Genomic DNA, 19,019 nt, shown 5'->3' with positions numbered 1-19,019 from the left:
AAAAGTGATTATAATATCTTTGTTAATACATTTATTCTTTTCTTTTGAAGTCCTTCTATTTTATTAAACGTAGTATAGTATCTATCTTTAAACCTACTGTGTATATATAGGTAAAGAGCAATAGTGTCAAGTGTTATAATCTTTCACCACAATGTATAGGAACAACATATCTTCTCAACAAATCCAGTTATTATACACTTTTTAAATTCAATATAAATGTTTATAAAAATGTGCATTTCAGTTTGAGTAAAGAGACTCAAATGCCTTCAACAACAACAACAACAAAATCAACAACAACGAATAAATGAAGTGAAAATTAAAAAGATGCACCGCCTCACATAAATAAAACTATCTTCCATCTTGTTCTCATTTCGTTCAAAGATAAAACACAGAAAGCCCATTAAAAGTGTGGATATGGGTGCCTTGAAAATCAACAATCCAAAATAAAAAAGTCAAGAAGACACAACAACAAAATCAAAAAGATTTACCTATACCTACCTTTGCTTGAGAGATACCCAGCAACAATAAGGAATCTTCTTCTAAAGGGAAAAAAGGAGGTGCATTTTGAGAAGGCTCCTATAGCAAGACACGTCGAGAGGATCTCTTGAACGCATATTGTGAGGTTCTTATTAAGGTTTCCTCTGTGATACCCATTGTTCGACAAGATACAGCCTCTCACGTGGTTATTTATATCGCAAGATTAATATTCATGTGATAACATATACAACACACAAAAAAAAGTATCTATATACGGCAGATATGTCGGCTTTAGCTTACCTGGTGGATAATATATCTTTTTTGTGTGGCATGGGGTTTTCGGATATACATTTCAGACATCACACAAAAAACTAAAAACAGGAATCAAACAAGAGAATCTCTTGCCATACCTTAACTACAGATATATATAAATGTGAGGGCCTGCCGCTTAATCTCCCTCTGGAGCACTCTTTTCTTACCTTGTGATTTTTGTTTTGTATTTTTTATTTAAAGTTGGAGTTCAGTTGTGGCGGTTTCAGGCAGCGGCGGCGCGGCATCTGAATTCATCTCCATGACCTGGCCATCAGGTAAAGTTGAAATATATTAAGAAAAAAATATATATCAACCTCCATCTTTTTGTTGGAAAACGAATGTGGCAGTGTCCAAAGAGAAATTTATAGCACGTTTCTTGTTGTGGGTCTTTAGTCATGGTGATGTGGTTTCTTGTTTTGAAGTTCATATCCCGCGCTTTTTAGGGATACCATGCCACAAATTCAAAATTTTATTTAATAACGAGCAGAAACTTATCACTGACCATTTCAGTTGCTTTTTAACTTTGTATTTAACCAATCAAATTTGAATTAAGAACATTTTTGAAAAGTGTCAGCAAATGACAAGTTGTTATTTTGAATATTATTCTTTCATTTTTGTCATAAGTCTTATTTTTCCAGAGCATCGCTTATCATTTATGTTAAAATATTTTCATGCGGATTACTACATTTTCCTTTCATTCTTTTTGAAGTTTTGAAGCTAAAGAGGGAAAACTGCAAAAAGTCTTTTTGCAGTTTATTATTTCAATAATACAAAATGAAGACATTGAAATCGTTATATTTTTCACATTTGAATATTTTTATAATTTTTTAAAGTTTTGGTAACCCTATTATGAGTATTTCAATTTAATGAACTCTTATAACTTTGAATCGATGATTGCATCTTCTTAAAACAAACCAGACAAATAATTAAAAACTTTATTTTCTTTTTTATTTTGTCTTTTAAAGGTTCTCAGAGTTAAAATAATTTGCAGCTACATTCATCTCTTTTGGAACAAAAGTACATAAATATGTTGAATTTTAACTATATATTCACGAAGCTAATTAATTTTAATTTTCGAGGCAGTTAGCATGTAAAAAGGTCTAGACGAAATTTTGCCGTTCTTCAGTATACATTCCTGGCAGTTTGGTTCCATAGCGATCGTCGCCGTAACTTCAAATTCTTCTTCAATTCGAAAGAAATACTTAAGAAATATCAAATAAGGAATTTTATGAGATTTAACGGTGATTCCTCGAAAGCTTATTAACGAAACTTTTAATTATATTCATCACTTCACTAACGTTTTGGATTGGTGCGTTCTCTTTTTAAAACTCGATGGAGTGGAACAATCAAACACTTTATTTGCAAAGATTGTTCTTCTTTTAGTTCTAAGTTCCTCTGATTGTCGCTGCTGCTTTTTGGTAATTTTGATTGTGGCAGCACTCTGATGTTCACCATCAGCGCGCAAGAGGTTAATTTTGTACAACACTTTTTTAAATTATCTACAAATTCTTCAGCCTTATCGTATTGAGGATCCCACTTCTGACACCAATGTTGCGAAATAGCGGATTTCGGCTTCGTAATCAAAGATTTAAAACACGAGGCTTACTTAATGACTGAATTTATTCGAATAATTCAAATGCCTCGGGCCTTTACCATTATTAAAGATTGGAAATATAGGTAATGTGCTGGTTCTGATGGACCGCCCTCTGCCCCGCAAGAATAACACTGGGAACAATAGCATTCAACGTGCTTTTTTGATACCACCCAGTAAAATCTGGATTTAATTTTCGTTTTGTTTCTAACCGAAGATGCCTCCTGAAACTGTTTCGTGATACAGTCTTATATTACATCCTGGCATAAACATTGAGTAACAATCGGAAGTAGACGTTCTATTGTTGATTTTTTTGTTGGCACCTATTTCTCATACACAAAACGCTGTTGGGTAATTTAAGGCTATCGAATTGTGTCCAAAAAACTTTAAGCTCACTGTCCTCGCTTGAAAATTAATTTCAGGAAGGACGATTTCTTGTCTTCACAAAATATATTACCTGAATTAAAATATGATCCATTTCTTTAGGGTGCTGCAGTTTCTCGACGTCATTTGAAACCATTCTAATATCGTGCACTAAAGGATTGTACGCTGTGCTAAGCCTCTTTTCCTTAAAGTGCCACGTTCAAAGCTTAAAATTTAGCGAGTGCAGCTAACGCCACCAGAAGGTTCACTGGCAATTGTATTAATACGAATTTGTACGATAAGATTCAAATTTTAAGAGCACAAAATAAAGAATTAAAGATATGTCATTTAAACGCGCAGAGTTTAACTACTAAATCAGGGACTTTAAGTATACCTGTTTGTGGAATTTAAAATAGATATCGTATCTGTGTCTGAAACCTGGTTTCAACAAGCCATTTGTGATGATTTTTAAAGTTTGAAGGGTTTCAAAATTTTTCGAGGCGATAGAAAGTTCAGTTGCGCGGAAGGTGCTGTTTGTGCGTGACGGGATGAGTTGTAAATTAATATGCAAATCTGATTACGACTGTCCTTTTGAATATGTCTTTGTCAGTATCGTCTGCAACACTGAAAATGTTTTAGTTGGATCAGTTTATACAGACCATACAACCATATTAGCATAATACCATTGGCTATCTGTTGGATAATCGTTTAGCTGAAAATTTCCTTAATGTATTTAAGGCGTTGAATCTGAGTCCCTTTAACTGCTCCAATGCTACCCACTTCACCAAAGAGTCTAGTTCGCTAAAAGATCTGTATCTTGCCAGCGATGTTGGTAAGGTTATTCTTTACAGCCAGCTTTAACCACCTGATTTTTCCAAGCACGATTTACTTTTTGTGTGTTTGGATTTAGTTTTTCAGATTGATCAACAATTTTTTCAATACCGAGACTTTAAAAACTAAAACACATCTGACTTAGTGCTTGACTTTGACTGCGTAAAATAAAACTTACTGCACCAAATGCAACATGTGAACGACCAAGTCAGGTTTTTACGGCAAAACGTCAATCAGCTTTTTGAGAGGCATGTTCCCATTAAAACCCTTCTCGCATAGGCATACGGCTCCACCTTGGCTGAATAGCGACATCTCTGCTCTGATGTCACGACGAGATGCCGCCTACAGTCAATGGACCTTTAACCTCTGGCAAAAAATAATGAAAACCCTAAGTAAAAAACGGTAATGGCAAACAATCTAAAAAACCTCTTGGTGAAGTCGATTGTGATGCACTCAAGAAAAAGTTTACGAATGGACGTAAAACGTTGGTTTACCCGTTCATTCTCTTATTGAGCAGGAACCAACTGCTATCAACAGCTCTCTGAGTTTTTATAAGAATACAAGAGGAAGACATTGTAGAGGCAATAATGTCGATTAAATCAGATGCTGCTGGCCTGAACCAAATAGAACCTAAGTTCTTGATATTACTGCTTCCATATATGATGCGCTATATAACTTACATATTTAACATCATATTGACTTATTCCGAGTTTCCTTTAGAGTGAAAGAAGGCTAAGATTATTCCCATACCCAAAAAGCAAAAAGGTACTGCTACAGAATTACGACCGATTGCCATTCTTCCATTTCTTTCGAAGGTGTTTGAAAAAACTATTCTGGGGCGGATCCAAAAATATCTTACAACCTGTTAAGTACTTGTCAGTCTGGTTTTCGACCTAAGGGCAGCTGCAAATCCGCCTTATTTTTTGTAACTGATGAAATAAGAATGGCTATGGACAGTGATCATGTTGCATTGCTAGCACTGTTAGATTATTCAAAGGCTTTTGATACTGTTAACCACTCAATTTTTTGTAGAAAGCTGCGAATTAACTTTGGATTTTCTTTAGAGTCCTGTAAGCTTGTTCTTTCGTATCTCAGCGGAAGGCAACAACCCTTGGTCGCCAATGGATACTCGTCCACATTTCTCAATGTTTTGAGTGGAGTGCCACAGGGATCTATCCTTGGACCAATGCTCTTTTCACTTTACATAAATGAGTTACCATACAAGTTGCTAAACATTGTTTAATTCATCTTTATACTGATGATGTGCAGCTCCTGATAAGTCGACCTTTTGGGGCTAAAAATGATGCCGTAGCTTTAATGAAGGATCTGCTCCGCATTTCACAGTGGTCAAAAAAGAACGATCTCCGCCTTAACCCTGTCAATTCAACATCCCACCCCATCTAACGCAAAATCTTTGACCTATCGGGTTTAAACCTGTTGAAGCTTGACGACGAAACCATTGAATATGTTAGCCCTGCTAGAAACCTAGGAGTAGTATTCAATCAATCAATTTGGCAAATAATTGATGTTAAATTTCCTGTTCTTTATATAAATAAGTAAATAGAAGTCTTAGGTATATAATTTGTATTCAAATTCTGAAATAAATGTAAAGGCTTGCAACACTTAATAATACTCATGTCCTACCTTGTAAGCGATTTTTTAAATGAATGAAATACATATACAAATACACATGGATTTCTGGACGGTGCTTCACCATTGCAATTTATCTTTCCTGCTCTGTGCCAAAAATATTTAAAAGTAAATTTACCAAATTTGGAAAACAACGTTTGGCCTTAAACGATTCATGATAAATTGCCAAAAGCTTCCCGAACGGAAATGGTCCAAAATCGTTTGAATGGTTGAGGCCAAAATACGGTATGGATCGTAATGCTGAATTTAAAATAATGTAAATGTCAACATTTTACAAATGATCAAAATTCTGTATTTCAAAACACTGGTTGGCCAAAATTCAATATTTTTGAATGATGTTAATAAAAGTATGAACGAAAAAAAAAAGAAAAATCGTTTTAGGATCAAAACCTAAACAAATTAAATACAAATATAGAAATCATCACTAAATTTTGGTCAGGTATTACATTGTATAAACTGATATTTAACATGCATATCTTTTCTTTTATTCTGAACTTTGCAACATAATTTCCTATTACCTATAAATCGGTTTTTTGTATTTCGTTAAATATAATAATTATACACGATTTAAAAAGATGTTCTTGTAAGGACTGTGTATATACTTAGCTTCATGAATGGTGTACAAATATATGCGCAATGCCTAGTCATAATTTATTACAAAATCTAAGAATATATGGAATAAATTAATTTGATTTACAAACACGCCTACAAAAAAAGAAGAAAAAACAAACAACTGAAATCGAAAATATTACAGCAAGACTTAGTTACATAAACCTCCTACTAACCTATCCTGACCAACTAAATTTAACTTGCCAAATTTATGCTTTTTCATTAAGCATTATATACGCCATATATACAAAATTATGCTGTTGGCATATTTATGGGCCATAAAAATTAGACCCTGCCAATGACATTTACACACACTGCGTGAGGCTACATACATATAACTAATAGTCGAATAAAATAAAAGTAAATACCTAACAACAAGGCTTGCATAACTTTATGCCACTATAAGTACGTTTTTTGGTTGAAATATTTATATTCGATACAAAAAAAAACAATCTAACCAACCCCAATATTGATAGGATATTGTATCGAATAATATTTTCCGCCCTCCTTTTTGGCGCATTTTCCTCATATAATATGTCACAATTAAGATTTATTCCTGTATTTATCGTAACCAAATTAAAAGTACACAAAATCCATAATTGAATCCACCAATCAGTACAGCTCCATATATATGTACCTTAAACCTAAAGTATGCGATATAGGAACCCATTCCCCAACAACCCCAAGGAATCTGTGCCCTTATAGGCTGCTTAAGGTATCACATTTTTGTACCCAATATAGATAGTCTCTTTTCTCATACCGTTATCTATACTTCCTACAGAATTTTCTCTGAATCATAAAAGAATTGCTAAAAGGATGAAAAAGAGAAAACCCGTATAGACAGCAAATCAAATTTAATGCAAATTTTTATTGCAAATTCCCTCAATAAAACCACAATAAAGTCCATCAGCAAGTCAATTCGATTCAATGTAAATATATTGGTAGGTTAAGTTACCAAAAGCCACACCGACAGTGCAGGTACTACCTGGTGTTGGTATAAGTACCTATCTAGAAAACCTGAAATATGAATCTGAATAAACGGCTTTAGTATTATAACTAACGACGGAAACGATGCCAAGGAATTACGTATACATATTTATATACATACATACATATGTACATATTTAAGTATAAACGACTTTTGGAAACGTTGGTAGATATTTCGCTAAGGAGAACAATGCCAGGTAAAAGTTTAAACTTAAAAATGCAGGATGATGTTCACGTCTTTTTGTAACTGAGAGTTATAGGCACAGGAACCTACAGTTACTATAATTACATCAATCTTATAAGAGCCCTGTTTAAAAAATAAAGTGAAGTAAGGTAAAATGTTGTTTGTCTTATTACGGAATCCTCTTTCAAATAATGTTAACTTTATGAAATTTGGAATATGCGTCTTGTAGTTTTTTTTAAATTAGAGCTTAAATAATTGTTAAACATAATTGATTTAAAAGGTTGATTTTTGATTGGGTTAAAGAACCGTACAAAATGTTGGTATATCACTTAGTTTTCGTAAATTTTCTTAAATTTAGTTTTAGTTTAGACTTATGGCTCATCATTTGACTCTATTTAAAGTTTTGAAGAACATTAAGTTTTATTCCTTTATGGTTTTGAATAATTCATTTTAGAGTTGGTTTTTGGTGCTGATTTACAATTCAAACTCCGATTTGAGCAATATGTGCTCAAATTCAGAAATACCAGTTTTCAAAATTTATTTTATATTTCTTCAATATGATTTCCCATTCATTGTACTTCAATTATATGAATGTGATAATCAGCATGGTATTCGTGAAAAAGAGATCTACAGTTACTAATTTATAAAACTTCACGTCCTTCTGTGAGAAAGGCTTCTAAGTTTTATAAATTTAAGATCTCCCATGGATACAATCGAGCAAATTGACCATGAAGTGGAACAATTTATTGCTATTGTGCAACAGGACGCTGAAGAAAGTACTCCAACATTTTATAATAGAAGACAAAATGAAATAAAATATCCTTTAGAGATAAGAGAGTTGATAAAAGAGAAAAGAAGAGCTTGAAGAAAATGCAAAAATACTAGATTTCCAGATAAAACAACGTTCCACCGTATAAGCAACAATCTTAAAAAACAAATTTACAAATTCAAAAATGATTCACTCAGTACATTCCTAATGAATTTAACGACTGATGCTTGAACCGATTTTTCGCTGTAGAAAGCAGCCAAGCGCCTGAAAAGACCGCAGTTGCAAAACTCGCCCTTGAAATCTCATGATGGGAAATGGATCGGTAACCCGAAAGAAAAACTAACCTTTTTGCTGAACATCTGGCGAATGTTTTTAAGCCATACTCATCAAAGGTGGCTGAAAATAGCTTACAGTTTGTTGATAAGATGGATGAGAGTGAAATACTAATTGTAAGACTTAAAGAAATTAAAAGAATGTTTTTACATCAACTATTAAATACAAAATCACCACGTTACGATTTAATTACTGGTCAGGTTATGAAAGAAATGCCATTGAAAGCCATCATAAAACTCCAATATATAATAAATGCACCGGTATGACCCGCACCATTGGACAATTGCTGAAGTAATTGTCATACCAAAGCAAGGTAAACCACCTACAGAAGTGACGGCTTACAGACCAATATCGCTTATACCAATTATGGCAAAAGTTTTTGAAAAACTGATTCTGAAGCGACTTAGCAAAATCATAGAAGGAATAAGGTTAATCCCAAACCATCAGTTTGTTGTTAGAAATAAACAATTCACGATAGAATAGTGGATGTAATAGAAAAAGCATTAGAAGAAAAACAAGTATGTTCAGCTATTTTCTTAGATGTTGCTCAAACTTTTGACAAGGTTTGGCATGAGGGACTTGAGTAAAAACTGCAAAAGGATCTTCCCAGGCAGTACTTTGAAATATTAAAATCGTACATCTTAGACCGATTGTTTAGAGTAAGGTACGATCAAGAATACTCAGAATTGAAGGAAATAGAAGCCGGTATACCACAAGGAAGTGTCCTAGGTCCTACCCTGTATTTACTATACACAGGGGATATTCCAGTTGTTAATCACACCATATTGGCTCTTTAGCAGATGATACCGAAATTTCGTTTCCCGGCAAATTTGTCTCTAAGGCAGCAGTAAAACTACAAAATGCCGTCGACACAGTGAGAGATTAGACCGAAAAATGGCGTATCAAACTCAATGAAACAAAATCTTCACATATAAACTTTACAAATAAAAAGATAAACAATGTTCTAATATTCATTAATAATCAAGTTGTACCTAACGCCAATACGGCCAAATACCTTGGAATGACTTTGGATGCAAAGCTAAAGCGGAAAGAGCACATCAAAAAGAAAAGAGAAGAACTAAACTTGTAGGTATACAGAAATGTACTGGTTACTTGTCAACAACTCTCATTTATCAATCCAAAACAAAATAATGCTGTATAATCAAGTACTAAAGCCTGTTTGGACCTATGGAATCCAATTATGGGGCTGTACAAAGAAAACAAATATCGAAATCATCCAAAAATTCCAAAACAAAGTCTTTTGTGGAATAGTTAATGCACCTTGGTACATAAGAATTACCGATCTACATCGTGACTTACAAATAGAAATGGTTACAGAAGTTGTTAAAAAATACGCTGCATCGCTCAACCAGAGTCATACTAATTCTGTCCGTCTTGAAAATAAAAAACCATGTTCGGAGATTAAGAAGAACCAAGCCTCATGACCTTATGGTCTAAAAAAACATGAGAAAGTATTAAAAGTTTAAACTTCCCATAAAGTGATTGTACAAAGTTAAGAAAGAAAAAATCAGAAGTCGATCCTTCAAGATTGGTTCTGATGAAGAGGTGGTTTTAGTGGTTAAGAGTCCCACACTACTTGGTGTCGAATACTGCCAAGTGTCTTTTAAAGATTTCCTCCTCTAAAAAAAAAGAAAAGAACGTCCCTTTGTTTAGATGAAAAACGTGGAGAATAAGAATGTGTGTTTACTGATTTTAGTAAAGCTATGTACAAGTTGTCTTACAATACATTAATTTTAAAACTAAACATCATAGGTTTTAACATCAATTTCTTAAATTGGATCTCATCGTGTTTAAGAAATAGAGTCTTTAGTGTTGCATTTTGTAATGAGTATTCGGATCAATTTGTTGTAAGTACTGGCGTCACTCAGGTGAGCCATTTAGGTCCAACTATATTCATTTTAATAATAAATGACTTTGGTTTCGATCAAAAAGAATAAGTCTGTCCATATTTATGCTTTAAGCTTTTCAAAAGTGTAAAATTAACTTCTGACTGTTTACTTTTGCAAGAAGATTTTTTAATATTCAGGGAATGGTGCTATATAAATCGTCTCGTTTTGAAAAGTGTAAAACTATGAGTCTTACACTTTGACACGCAAAAAAGTTCCCTTTGATTTAAATTATACGTTTGATACATGGAATTAAAGTAAAGTTTTCCGATATACTTTATCCTAAGTTAACTTTTAATGAGCATTTAAACTTCATGCTTAGAAAAACTAATAGGTTCGTATAGGATTCACAAAGATATTCGGTAGCGATTTTCGTAAACTTAACGTTTAAGCTTATCTTTGTTTCTTTGAATATTGTTGTGTAGTGCGTTCACCTTACTACTAAGTTCATATAACAAGACTTGAAACAATTCAGAGAAGATTTATGAGTTTTTGCCTTCGTTTTCTTCCATGGTCACATGAACATACACTTCCCCCTTACTAATAAAGGTTTGCTTTCATAAACCATCCAACACTCACCAGTCATAGAAAGTGTTTGCAAATTGTTATATAGTTGGCGTTGTTATATATTCTCTATGAGTTCTAAGTCAGTTAAAATTTATTTTAGATCAAACTATGTTGCAAATAGCCCCCTCAATCAATTGATTTCAATATATTTCACTTTTGTATAGAGTCGATAAATGAAAGTCTAAAATGCATTAAATTTAAAAATATGTTCTTTAACACTTACTTACTTACTTAAGGTGGAGCTACAGTCCGGGACGGACCTTGGCCTCAACCAACATGCGTCTCCAGCCAGCTCGGTCCCTAGCTAGCTGTCTCCAGTTTCGAACGCCAAGTTGGTTGAAGTCCTCTTCTCCCACTTAGGTGCGCCACCTGAGTCGCGGTCTTCCTCTAATGCGCCGTCTCTCGGGATTGGATTGCGTACGGGACCAAAAATCACCCGAAGAATTTTTCATCCGACAGGGTCGAGGCCTCAGCGCCATAAATGAGAACCGGGGTGATGAATGATTTTAGATGCTCGAGAGAGGACTTTACTTTTCAATTGCCTTCGAAGTCCAAAGAAACAGCGATTTTCAAGGGTTATTCTTCGTTTGATTTCAGCGCTGGTGTCGTTGTCTGTATTAATAGTGGTGCCTAGGTAGACAAAGTCCTTAACTACCTCAAAGTTATAGCTGTCCATGGTGACGTTTTGTCCAAGACGTCGTTGTTCAGTGTCCTTTTTTGATGGCAGCATATACTTGGTCTTGCCCTAATTTACCACTAAACCCATCTTCTTCGCTTCCGTCGCAATGGTCAAATACGCTCCACTGACATCAGGCTTTGATCTTCTAATTATGTCAATATCATCAGCATATCCGAATAATTGGATGGACCTTTGGAAGATTGTGCCTCTAGTGTTGATAGTTGAGTTTTGCACAATTCTTTCCAGAACGATGTTGAAGAAGTCGCATGACAGTACATCGCCTTATCTAAAACCTTTTTTGACATCAAATGAATCGGTAAGATCTTTTCTGACCTTGATAGAGCAGCGTGCATCCTCCATCGTCATTCTGCACAGACGGATAAGTTTGACAGGGATGCCAAAACTAGACATTGCTCGGTAGAGCTCTTCCCTATAGATGCTGTCATACGCGACTTTAAAATCGATAAAGAGATGGTGGGTATCGATTTGAAGCTCCTGGGTTTTTTCCAAGATCTGCCGTAGTGTGAATATTTGGTCGATAGTGGACTTTCCTGGTCTGAAGCCACACTGATAAGGACCAATCAGGTTGTTGACCAATGGCTTCAGACGTTCACATAATACGGCAGAGAGGATCTTATACGCAATGTTAAGGAGACTGGTGCCTCTGTAGTTGGCGCAGTTTAGAGGGTCTCCTTTCTTGTGTATCGGTCACACCATGCTGAGATTCCACTCATCGGGCATGCTTTCTTCCGCCAAATTTTGCAGATGAGTTGGTGCATGCTCCGTACCAAGTCATCGCCTGCTGCTTTGAATGTTCTTTAACAGCGAATAATTAATTTAGATTATTAGTATTATGTAATTATATTGTTCCCGTTAGTATTTTAACAAATTAAAATAAATAAATAAATAAGAAATTGGTTTTACAGTGTTTCGCTTTTTTATGTTAAGAACCATCTGGCACTGGTGACTTTAAACTCATGTGGATTTTTTAAAAATAAGTAAGATACATAAAATATTTAAGTGGAATATTGAAGCAAGGGATTGTAGATTTGGATTTAAAAAAAATTACTTCTTGAATTTTTGTACCTCGAAAAGCTAAATTTTATAGTTATACTTGACATTGAAAAGAATCCAAACAAACATTGAAGGTTAAAGTGTGTGTTTGGCTGACAATGAAGTAATAGTATTTAGAAGGACGACAACTTGTGTTATATATGCATTTTTGCACTAACCCTTACTTACACATTTATTGAATTCGTCTAGATTAAAAGGCAATTGGACCCTACACCTGAGAGTAAGCCCCTGCATGCTTTGATTCCAATCATAAAATGTCATAAATGAATTTGGTCCTTGGACCCTATCTTTTATATAAAATTTAAAGTCCAAAAAACAAATATATGATAGATATAGATAATAGGTTTAAGTTGGAAATCGAATCTCAATTTAAAAAATTTATAAAGACAATACAAACCAAGGTTTTTAAAGATACAATAGAAACAATAATTCATAAAAAAATTCGAAAATTTTATGAAATTTCAACTGAGCATTGAAGTCAGAGAATGTGGAAAACTTCACTAATGACAGCTTCATAAAGTTTTATAAACATATACATAATATGTATGCTGTTTTGAAAACATATTGACGTGATAAAGTAATTTTAGAGTCGGATTTGAATGAAGGCCGTAAAAACACATCTTCAACTAGATTTCCAAAATAAAAACCTTGTTGATCAATGTAGAAATTGTAATACATTTTTTCATAAAGGTTGAAATCCTCTCATACTCATCAGTTGTCTATTTTTAATAAACTAAATAATTTTCTAACCAAATATTTTTTAAAACGTTTATGTCACATTTGTACATTATTTACTACTTTTTTTCTATTTGATGCTTTAATCAATTTTTTGTAAAATTCAACAAATCAAGTTCAATTTGTTTTTAATTTTGGGAGAATTATAAATGACACCCTTACCTTTATCTTATAGTGCGAACATTTTCTTGTACTAAATCCAGTAGATATAACACTTCTGTTTTGTTATTTTACTGACTTTAAGAACATTTCCACTTTCTATAAAAAAAATATATAGTATATCGGTAATTTTTAAATATCTTTTTTATTTAAAACCTTTTAAGTGCAGAAACAATCTTAACCTCTTATTAAAGTTTATTTAGTAGCCTTAAAATATAGAATAATATGAAAATAGGTAGATTTAACGCATGGGCTGATTTTATTTGGTGTTTTAAGATATAAATATTTCATAGTAGGCCAATACTTCCTCGTGAAATTCATCTTATTTGTGGAAAAAAAGAAAATGTTGGTTGCCTCTTACCTATGGTGGTTATACTTTGCTGAATGGATGACGCATTGCCATCTCATACCCACCGCGCATCATCGTCATTATCATGGTTGGGTCGTGGGAAGGGCTCGTTCTCTTTCACACAGAGAACAAGATGAATACAATGTATCAACAACAACAATGCGAAGCAAAGCGGATATCGGGATGCAAAAACTTGCAGAACAAGAAACTCACGTAGGTATACGCCGCTGCTGTCAAGGCATTGTATCGATCCGTTGAATGGCTCGACGTCGCTAGTCGTTGAGTTGCCATCGTGATGCTCATACAACTTTTGAGTTTCATTACGGGGTGTGTGGTGTGGTGTGTATGTGGGGAATAGCTATAGATAATGTGCGAAAGAGATAAAAATGAATTGAATTAATGGCCGAATCATATGGTGGAATAACGACTCAAGGACGTATTCAATAGTTATCTCTCTTACTCCTAATATAGAAATAAATACCTGTTGTAGACATTCTTCCATATTGGATTTTGTGGAGAGTTTTGTTATTAACATTTCTCCATGAAAACAAAAAGGGGAAGATGGTTTGTTTTTGAGTGAGTAAGTTGAGCACAACAATTATGCAAAATTTAAATATCTACTAATTTAATGGAAAAAGAACCAATAAGATATACGTATCTAGCTAACTGTTTTTGTGCATTGCATTATTTTCACTCACCGACTTTTACAACACCTCCTCTAGAACAAAACTATGTGGACGATTTAAGAAGAATTAATTTTATTTTATTCTTATTTGTGTCTGGCGAATAATATAGCTCTTTGATGGTGAAACTAGTCTAGCAATAGTCTGGTAAGGAAATCGTTTAGACAGGAAACTATCTTCTATGTCTATAAATTATCTATTCAATTCAAAGTCAGATATTAGTTTTAAAAAAGCAACATTGGTTGTAGATTAAGAAGATAGACTTAAATTGAAGTCAAGTATATGCCTAAAGATACATTTGAGGAGCAGATAGAAATGTAGTTCACCTATTGATTTTTAGTTGATAGTCGAAGCTGTAGGTATTTTGTGTTAAGTAATGATACACTACTTGACCTGAAAGATGTTAAAAATTGTCATAAATTATGAATTTGTAAAATTGTGTATAAAACTCAGGCAAAAATAAAGTTGTGGTCCCATTGGTAGATATTTAAATATACTTTAAGAAACTGGCATTTAATCTGTAATCTGCCACACAAGTATGTTAAGGTTTAATATCAATATAGGTACGTAAGTAGGTAGGTACCTTGTACCTAAGTATTTTGAATCCGATAAAATTATTGTTTTTATATATACATACATTAAGGATTGTATACATACAAAGTTAAGACCCTCTTACAGTTTTTTCTTAATTTCTTCCATAGATATGTAAAAATAGAAATGAATTTGAAATACATAAAATATGTGTCATTTTATGGCTGAAACACAAACACGCTTCAGCTTCGTCTGCGTTACGTTGGGCCTGCTTCAAGGTTCTTTTAAATGACATTATGACATTTCTAAAATGACACTTCTGTCATAAGAAGCTGTTATTTTTAAATTAAATTTATCTCGGAAGTAGCTTACACAGCCTATAATAACCAATGGGTATCTCTCCAAAAGCAAATGTATTTTGTTTTAATAAATATGATTTAAAATCATGAAAATGAAAATAAAAATAAAACAAGCATAGGTGTTCATATATGAGTTTCACCCCTATGTAATGGTTGGGCTCATCAGAAGATGACCATTACACTTTGTCTTGACGCATATTTTCTCTAATAAATCCCGATTCCATATAATCTGAGCTACTGTTTTTTACTGTCAGACAAAGCAAATGTTCAGCAAATTTGAACTAGAGCTTCCGTTTGAGGTCGGATCTTCATTGTGGTAGCATGCATTGAATTCCTATGGCTGAATTCGTAAACGGCAGGCAAAGCCTAAGCTGAATCGTGTTTGTGTTTCAGCCATTATTCACACGTTGACACTGACATTTGATATTCTAAAAAAAAATTGAGGAAATCTTATTATTTGTCTTGATTTCAAAAACGAGTTGGGCTGTATTAGGGGTAGAGGTTCCTTATAGAAGGTAATTTTATTTTTAATAAAGAATTTCGTAAGTAAAGCAAAGGTATTTCAGTAAAAAAGAAAAAAAATATAATATTCTTTTAAAAGGCTACAGAAAACAAGCCACAAGTTAAAAACAAGCATTTTTTACTATGGGAGTTGTGGTCATTTTCAATTTTCTCAAGAACTAGAATAAGACATAAAATCATTTAGTTTTTAGTTTTTGATCAAAAACAAATTAAATTAAATTAAATTGGGTGGCGCAACAGTCCGTTGGGAACCAGGGCCTAGTGAACTCTCAACCATTCCTATGTGCGAGATCTGTTGTCAGGAATGGAAGGGATCTACAATTTCATGCCGAATCCAAACGGCTAATTTGAGAAAGTACTTTTTCATGACAAGAATTACTCTTGAAGGATTTGTCAATTCCTCGCAAGAGGCAGTACCCGCAGGGATTGAACCGAAGTCCCCTTGCATGAAAATCTAACGCACTAACCATCATGCCACGGGTACTGCATCAAAAACAAATAAGAGCGATAAATTCTAAAAAAATTGCAGATAAGCTGAAAGTTTCGAAAAATTACACTTTAAACTTGATTTAAAAACAAGATCATAGACAAAAATGTATAAAACTTAGTTTTAAGTATTACCGATATGTTTTAACTATTTTTTTTACATTTAACGTACATATTTATTTACATTGCCCCAACCACCTTAACGGGGGGAGAAATACCCTCCCCCCACACAGTAAAAAAGCTTGTTTGTTAACTGTTCTATGCAAATCCTTCATTAAACTTTGTCGCCTAGGTTATCGTAGGTACTCTCCCAACATTTCTGAGGCAAAATATCACATAACCAAATTAAATACAACTTAATTATAAGGGGTTACTCATTTTGCGACTTCAAAAGAATAGGGCTGGAATACGAAATCTACCATACTTAATGTTAAACCACTTTGTTTCAGTTGAAAATCTGACATTTACGAAAATGGATCGCTTAAGTATCGCACAACCCATACAAGTTGTTAAAACAGCCACAGCCACATACCGTGCCTTAAGAGGAGACTATGGTTTGAATAATCTTCCAATTACGCAACCAATTAATCAAATTGTGAATTAAGAATCAGGACTATCTTACGGCATTATGGCGTATTTTCCATTTGGATCTACACCTACATCCATATAAAGTCCAGCTCACACAAAAACTGAAACCAGCTGACCATTCGCAACGTCCTAGATACGTCGAATGGGTTCTTGAACAAAAGGCGATTTTTCGAATAAAATTTTATTCAGCGACGTAGAACATTTCTCACTCGGTGATGGGTGTGTTAATAAAGAAACTTGTTGTATTTGGGGTTCTGGGAATGCTCAGTTATTGAAGAGAGGCCATTACAGCTACAAAAAGTCACTGTATGGTGCGCTTTTTAATCTGGAGGTGTGGTTGTACCTTACTTCTTCGAAAAAGACAATTGAACGACTGTCACCGTCAATTCGGAGTGGTATGGTCTTGGCGAATATGTCTTTAAAGCAAGAAAAATTTCCAGGACCGTAATTTCACGTCGTGGCGATATAAACTAGCAATCAAAATCATGCGATTTGACAGCGCTGGACTTTTTTTGTGGGGCTACGCGAAAAACCGTATTTATGCTGTCAAGTTATGGCTAAGATACCGCTCAATATAGGTATGTCAAAAAGTGGTCGAAAATTACCTTAAAAGAATCAACGCTTACAATAATTCGCTTGGTGATCATTCAAGTGAAGTACAAAATTTCTTTGAGGATTTGTCAATTCCTCGCCACAGGCACAGGCAGAGATCGCACCCAAGACTTCAGGCATCAGAATCCTGAAGTCTTGAATCCTTACAACAATTCGCTTGGTGATCATTCAAGTCAAGTACAAAATTTCTTTGAGGATTTGTCAATTCCTCGCCACAGGCACAGGCAGAGATCGCACCCAAGACTTCAGGCATCAGAATCCTATGCACTAACTATCACTCCACGGCTACTATCATACATAAATAATCTAATAAAATAATGTTGATTACACATTAGTATTTACGATTTTTTCACGCACTTTTACAATTACAGTAAGATGCGTTGGCCTCGTTTCACCAACGGCTTAGCGATAGAACTTTGTTCGAGTGACATAGCCCTACCAAACAACAGATGGACGAAACAATAAAACGAACGATGGAACGGACAATACCAAAGTACAAAGAACGGAACAAAATGGACGCTTACAGAAACGCGACTATGGACGCACTTTGAAGGCACAAGAGTGACAAGACTCAAAAACTTGTACAGACGACTGACAGACCCACACGACTTGAAGGTCGTGAAATCGTTAATAAAAAATGTCAATCTGTTGATTAAGGAGAACTAATGGTTATCAATTAACAAGTACTGGGACCGCCAGATCCTGTCAGTTAATTCCAATGATCCTAGTAAGTTCCCTTAAATCAACAAGATATTCAGGAAAAAGAACGACAGTGACCTTCCATGTCTAAAACTCCTAAGAACTGAAGAGAACAGAGACGTACTCATGACAGCGCAAATAATTGAAGGTCCGAAGGAAAAAGTGGAGGCGTTGGGGGCTGCCTTCCAGCAAGTGTAAAAGGTGAATGTTAGCATTCGCCCCGGAATTCCGGATAAACAGTTTGAGTTCAAGGCGGGTCAAAACACAATTCATGCTACGTCTAAACTCGTTTCTGATATCCATTGGAATAAATCAAAACAACAATGCACAGGTGTTGTTCTGGTTGATCTGGAAAAAGTCTTTGACACCGTATGTTTAGACGGTCTTTATCTAAAATTGAGCAGGCTTGGCATAAGCAAGCCATTGTTGTATATACTCTTCAGCATTTACACTAGCGATCTGAAAGGTAGTCTTACAAAGGCAATTGCGTACGCCGACGATTTTATTGCGTACAAAACGGCCTGAAAGGTTGAAGTTGTTGGAATTGTCTTGCAGCGTGATTTCGACAAAATTTAGCGATATTGCGATGACTGGAAACTGAAAATAAATGTCGGAGATAATTCTGTTCAGGACTCGGTTGGCTGGAGCCACGAGGGATACGTGCAAGATGGTCATCGTTGATCTTCACGGGCAGCAATTAGATATCAAAAGTGTAGTGAAGTACCCCGATATCTGGTTAGATCAGTATTTATATTTCGACAGACATATAAATGCTGCTCTGACCAGGGCCAGAGGAGCCTTCGCTCTGACGAAACGGCTGTTTTTTAGTAGTCGGCTTGACCCCAAAGTGAAGGTAATTCGCTACATGGCCCTCATATGGCCGATGATCGTTTATGGTTGTCCTGTGTGGTTCAACGTTGCCCCTTCCTAGATGGAGAAGTTTCGGCTGTTCAAGCGGCATTG

Source organism: Eupeodes corollae, chromosome 1 (genome assembly GCF_945859685.1).
Source record: "Eupeodes corollae chromosome 1, idEupCoro1.1, whole genome shotgun sequence".
Lineage (NCBI taxonomy): Eukaryota > Metazoa > Arthropoda > Insecta > Diptera > Syrphidae > Eupeodes > Eupeodes corollae.
Note: the sequence above shows the minus strand (reverse complement) of the source record.